The sequence below is a fragment of the Rhinolophus sinicus genome, chromosome 3, assembly GCF_057876585.1.
Source record: "Rhinolophus sinicus isolate RSI-liver-muscle chromosome 3, RSI-T2T, whole genome shotgun sequence".
Classification (NCBI taxonomy): Eukaryota; Metazoa; Chordata; class Mammalia; order Chiroptera; family Rhinolophidae; genus Rhinolophus; species Rhinolophus sinicus.
This window is the reverse complement of record NC_142503.1, coordinates 105,330,126-105,336,772: the sequence shown is the minus strand read 5'-3', so window position 1 is coordinate 105,336,772 and position 6,647 is coordinate 105,330,126.

Here is a 6,647-nt window from a genome sequence, read left to right as displayed (position 1 = left end):
ACTGCGTCCTGCCAGGTCAGACTTGGTGCCTACCATGTCCTATACCCGTGGTTCTCAGAGTGTGGCCCCCCAGATCAGCAGCACCGGCCTTCCCTGGGAACTGGTTAGAAAAGCCAATTCTCAGGGCCCAGCCAGACCTCCTGAATCAGAATCTATGATTCAGAACTTTGCCTTTTAACAAGCCCTCCGAGTGACGTTGAAGTTTACTAAAGGTTGAAAGCCACTGCCCTGTATTGCTTCTTAGAATACGCCCTGCACATAGTAAGCATTCAAATACTCGTTGAATGAATAAAGGGAGCTATTGAATGCCAGTATGTTCGAAAACCCTGCCACCTTTCCACATTTAGTTTTCATTAGTTCCATCTCAACCCTTCAAATGTGACCCACAAACTAGGGACAGAGGCATAGAAATGAATAAAACCTGAATCTGCTTTCAGGAAACTCTTAATTTAGTGCCTTAAACATAATTTATCATATTAATTTGCCACTCTAGGACTCCAAAAGGACAGAACCCTGTACCAAGGCATTTTGATATAGGGAAGCAAGTCGGGAGAGGTTCAAGAAATGGGCTCTCTAGGAAAGAAGTGCCCTTATAACAGAGCACCATGCATGGGGCGCTGGGTGTCTGGGCTGGGGCCAGGAAAGACCCAGGGATGCAGGAAGGACAGCCCTTCTTATTAAGGTTTGACTGGAATCGGCCACCATTTCTTTGTCAGATCTGTCTTTTGACAGAAGAGGCCTTTGAATGAATAAATGAAGAAAGAGAGAGACGCTTGGCGTTCTGGAGAGGACAGCTCCCAGCCCTAGGTCTGAGCTACTGAAGGAAGAAGCAACAAATGGAAAGGATCTTTTCCAAGCCAGCTGTGCCTCTCTCCAGGGTTATGGAGTTTATAAAGTCTCTAGCCAGCTGGTCTACCCCTGCAATGTGGATGGAGAGGAGAGAAGTTTGTAGTCCTCTCCATGCCTGCAGATCGGATCACTTTAGTTCCTGAATGTTACAAAGCAATACACATTCTTTCATTTAAACCATCCTGTGTGGCAAAGACAAGAGGGATTATAATCCTTACCCACAATAATGGCTCACAGTTGTACCAGGTTTTAAAGTTTATGAAGAATTTATGCGTACATTATCTCAGGGTTTCCAATTGCCTGATCATATGAGTTCCCTGAGGATTTTTCTGAAAATATAGGTTCCTAAGCCCCCATAGCTTGAGAACTGCCAGTTGGTGAATGAATCTGGTCTGAAGAAGGGTTTTATTTGGTTAGAGTTTTGAAAAATAAAATGATTTTATATGCCCTTAGATTCAAATATATTTGCCTATGCCGATTCTGATATTACTTATTCCTGACTCTTCATAAAAGAATTTTGGATCTTCCATGTTTCCCTGAAAATAAGACCTAGCCTGACAATCAGCTCTAATGTGTCTTTTGTAGCAAAAATTAATATAAGACCCAGTCTTATTTTACTATAATATTAGACTGGGTATAATATAATACCACATATAATATAATATAATATAATACAATATAATATAATATAATATAATACAATATAATATAATATAATATAATATAATCAGGTCTTATATTAATTTTGTATTAAAAGACACATTAGAGCTGATTGTCTGGCTAGGTCTTATTTTCGGGGAAACATGGTAGGAAGGATGTCAGACATCACACAGCTCTGAGTGCCTCCTGTTAGGGAATGGGTGCCCCCAAGAGAACAAACCCCTTTCTTCCAGGGCTCCACTGAGAGAAAAGTATATATATATACATATATACATATATACATACATATATATATATATATATATATATATATGTATATATGTATATATGTATATATGTATATATGTATATATATATGAGGTGTGATAAAAAAATTACAGTGACTATTTAAATTTTAAAAAATTATTTCAATAAAAGTCACATTGCCATTAATCCCTCTCAAAATACTCCCCCTCGCTTCAAATGCACTTGTCCCATCATTCTTGCCACTTCCTGAAGCAGTTCTGGAAGTCCTCTTTCGTGAGTGTCTTTAGTTGAGCTGTCATGGCTGCCTCCATGTCTTGAATCGATTCAAAACGTTTTCCTTTCATGGTCATTTTGACTTTGGGGAAGAGCCAGAAGTTACATGGTGCCAGATCATGGTCACTGCAGCATCACCATAAACTAATTTTAACATTCTGTGTGCTTCGTTAGCACTTTTTTGCAGTTTGAAACAAAATTTCACCATTGTTCGTGATCCATGGTTTACGGCGCACTTTAAAACACACCTTTTCTCAATCATAGCTCACACCCGACTGACTGCACCCAACAAGTTGAAACTTGTCACACACTGTAACTAAGGTTTGACTCACTGCTACACATATTGAAGATCCCTGTCTTTCTGTTGGATGGCACTCAGCAGCAGCATTCACCATAGTTTTTGATCACACACCTGATATGTACTTTAATACTTTTTATATTTTATATAAATATGTATATTTAGCAACTTGGAATATACTGTGGAATCAGATGCAAAATTTGCATGGAATTTTTAAGGCAACCTCACATGTGGTGTGATTTGATTAGTTCTACTTACAGACCTCATCATTTGTGTCACTAGTGAAGGAACCAGGCCTTTGAAAGAGCCCCTTCTGGTTTCCAGCTCCTTCCTTCGCAGAACTGTGGCTGGAGGATGAGGCCAGTCCCACCCAGGCCTGTGTTGAGCATCATTGCCGGGAGTTTGCGTCAGCACTGATTTTACTGATTAGTAAAGTCTTCTTCAATAACATCATGACCTCAGTGTGGAGCTGGCATCAGTCCCTTTCCCTGGAATCTTGAGGGCTCATTTTTCTAGTAAACTGGAAATGGGAAATAGCTTTCTTCTATTGTTTCTGAGGATGAGACAAAAAAGTAACACATTGACAAGACATCAAGATAACTGAGGTTAGGTTGAAGTAAAAATCAACCACAGAAGACCTTCCCAGTGTATAAAAGGTTCTTGTTTTGGAGTCAGTTGGAAATATATTTGAATGTCCCTGGCATTAGAGTTGGAAACCAAGAACTTAGAATAAGATATTAATGTGCTGAAACTGGGAGTGGGCTAAATGTTGAAGGCAAGAATTGATAATATGGGGTATAGTGTAAAGTGTCCGTTTTTAGCTGTAGGTGAAAGGGGGATTTATTTACTCATTTAATCACTTGCTTACGCATACAACAAATGCCAGGCCCTGTGCTGGTGTCGACTTTGTAAAATGACTGAGATATGATCCATAAATACCAGGAGATAGAGAAAGCCTGGAAAGGATAGCCTTCGACCATAAGAGTGTCTACTGCAACAAATTCCGTAGCAGAAATCTGTGCAGAGGCAAAGCCAGTGAAAATATCACCAAGGGTGTCATGAAGCTAACGAGAAAAACTCCCACATAAGCAATGGAGTGTAGTGGAAAAAGCACTTTCTCTGGTATCGAATGGACCTTTGTTCAGACACCAGCCTTGCCACATCTTAGCTACATAACCTCTCTGCTGTTCAGTTTTCTTACCGGTAAAATGATTTGAATGATACTTACCTCAGCAAGTAGGGGATGTAGATCAAATCAGATCATTTGTGGAAAATGTCCAGCACAGTACCTGGCCCAGATTAGATGCTCAGTACATGCTAGTATATACTGTCATGTGTTCTTCTAAGTAACTGCATTCTGGGAAAATCTTAGCCTGAACGGGGAACACAAACATTCTAGTTACTGATACGTATTTTCCTCCATTGGCAATTAAGAAATTGGTATTATTATTATTTTGTCAATATGCAAAGCTCTTATAAATTGAGGTAGCCTTTCAGAGCCAACTTAATTCTGAATATATTGAGAAAACAGAGGACTTCTCTGGGCAGCAAATTAGCATCTTCCTAGAATTCATTTCCAGCTTCAATAAAAACTAAGATACTCATCCATAGGTATGAGGTGTTTTATAAGACTTGTCCATCAATACATATTTTCCATTGTTTAATAATATCAAATATCAAATAATAACATCAACCAGTTTTAGATGGATACATGTCCATCTAATTAGAGATTACATTTCCTAGCACACTTTGCATATTGTTACAACCATATGATTAAATTCTGGCCAATAAAATGTGAGTAAAATGTTTTCTAGGTTGTGCTTCTAGAAATATGGATGGCTTCCCCGGCCTTTTTCCTCTATCAGTTGGCTGGAGCAGCCAAGTTGGACCCAAGGATAGAATCCACATGTTAAGGTTGGGAGAGCCAACAAACAAGCTCTGGATTTGTTTAGTGGACCATCATCTGGACCATCATTTGAGAAAAAAAGAAACTCACACCTTGTGTAATCCTGTATCTGGAGATATCTTTCTTATAGCAGCTTGGCCTGTATCCTAACTAACACCTGAGGATTGAGTAAGATTGAATGAAACAACGTATGGAAGCACCTAGTTCAGGGCCCAGGACTAAGTAGCCACTCAATAAATTGGTGCTGAATTTGAATTTTTAAAATTTGACAACTCAGTAGCATTCATTGCATGATGCAAGTACACAAATTATGTGGTAAGAATGATGCAAGATCAAAAAGGAATAGAATATGGTCTCTCTTTCTAAGAACTCATGTTCTAATAGGAGAATTAGATTCTGTATTCCTTGTTCTAACCCTTTTGCAAGAATAGCATCACCAACATTATTAACGGAAGTCAACCATTGTTGCAAGTGGCAAAAACAGTGGGGCTTCCAAAAAGGCTCTCAGTTACTGTCTCCCACTCCCCTAAGTTTGAGGTATTCCCCCACTAAAAAAAGCAACAAAATCCCAAGTTGGGTTCCCACCATGTAAAAAGAACACGGCGCTGGTATAACATTACCTTTGTTGTGGCACGTTAACAGATTGTGTTGGCACATACTTCAGAGAGTATATTTAAGCTTTGCCTGCCATTTATGCCTGTGGAAGACCAGTTATCAAACTAACGAAGAATATGACACATTAAAATCGTTGGGTTTTATTTGGGGGAGGGAGGTGTGAGGAGGGCTAGGTACAGGAGAGTGTTCAGACATTGCAGGGGTAAAGGTGACTGGCAGAAATGCCAGAGGAATAGCCAGAAGAACTTGCACAAAGAGCAAGAGAGCCAGCTGCGTTCTCCAGTCAGAGAGGTGAGCCCAGCCGGGGAGCTCCAACCCCTAGGAAGAAACACAGCAGCTCATGCTTCTGATCAGGGTGAGGGCTGTATTAGGTCAGAGTTTGCGCATTAGAATCACCTGGGACCTTTTAAATATTCTGATGCTCAGGCTGCACCCCCACTCAATTAAGTTCTGGGGGTAGAGCCCAGGCATCAGAATCTTTCAAAGCTTCCAAAGTGATTCCAACACGTGGCAAAGGTTAAGAACCTCTGTTAGATATTTCAAGCTCGTATTCTCCAGACCCCTCCCAGGAAGTCTGGACCCTGGTTACTGGCTCACCTCATATCCAGGAGCAAGTAACCGCACAGTGTTCCTGGAATTGACTGAGAGATTGGGGTGACTTAAAGATGCATTTCTCAGTCGTATCATCTCTTAGCAGGAACAGGTTTTAGACCAGGTTGCTGCAAGCAGCTATGCAGGTTGTACATAGCACAAGTTTCCTTAGCAAAGGGGATGAAATCACAGCGTAAACTCTGCTCGCCGAGTCGTCACCCTGGCCCTGGACTTGGTGCAACTAGAAGGGGAAGAGGTGCCTATTTCTACTTCTCACAAAGGAGCTAAAGGTCTAGTAGTGTCCCTGGTTCAGGCCTGCCTGAGACAGAGGCAAAGGGAGATTCAAGAACCACCTGCATGAGAATTGCCTGGCATCTTATTGAAACACAGCTTTTTGGGCCCTTGGACCTAATGAATCAGATTTTTGGGGATGGGACTGAGCAATCTGTGTTTTAACTATATCCCAAGTGATTTCCATCAAGCTGAAGCTTGGTGACCAGTGGCCTAGGCCATGGGATGGTCTTTCAATAAAAATAAGTTGAGCCCCTCCTGCAGGCGGGGCCCATGCCACCTTTCAGGGCTGCAAGAGCAAACAAGACCCTGTCCCTTCCTCCTGAGCTACTGGGAGAAACAGACAAAAAATGTGGGTCCCAAGAGCCTAAGCTATGACCTCTGCTGGGTTCAGCTGGGTCTGGCACATTCAGAGAACTGGTGAGCAGACCCAGAGATGGCTACAGAAGGGACTGAAGCTCCTCTCAGAAGAAGAGTCATCCCGGGGAAGTAGGCGCCAGGCGCCACAATCCCAACCCACTGACAAAGCCTCCATTGTCAGAAGGGAGGAGTGATTTGAGGGACAGCTTAGTGTCTGATGCGTGGGCCAAAGCCCCAACGCCCAAACCCCGTTGATACCCTGTGGTTGTATATCTGAGTCCCAGGGAAAACTGGGAGCATGTGCGCTCAAACTGAAAGAAGGGTTTCCCTATAACCCATGTGAGTCATTTGGGCAGAAGGAGTATGAGTTTGGGGCCCCACTAACTGAACATACACACAAAGGGGGAGGCATTCCTGCCACAGCACAGAACAACAGCTCACAGCTTTGATATCCCCTGTGCTCCTCAGCTGCAGGGGCAGCCTGAGGTGCCTGATGGACACAGCTGTGCCCTGGGGACAGGACACAGGGGCTCTAACAGAGAGCTGGTGTGACAGCAG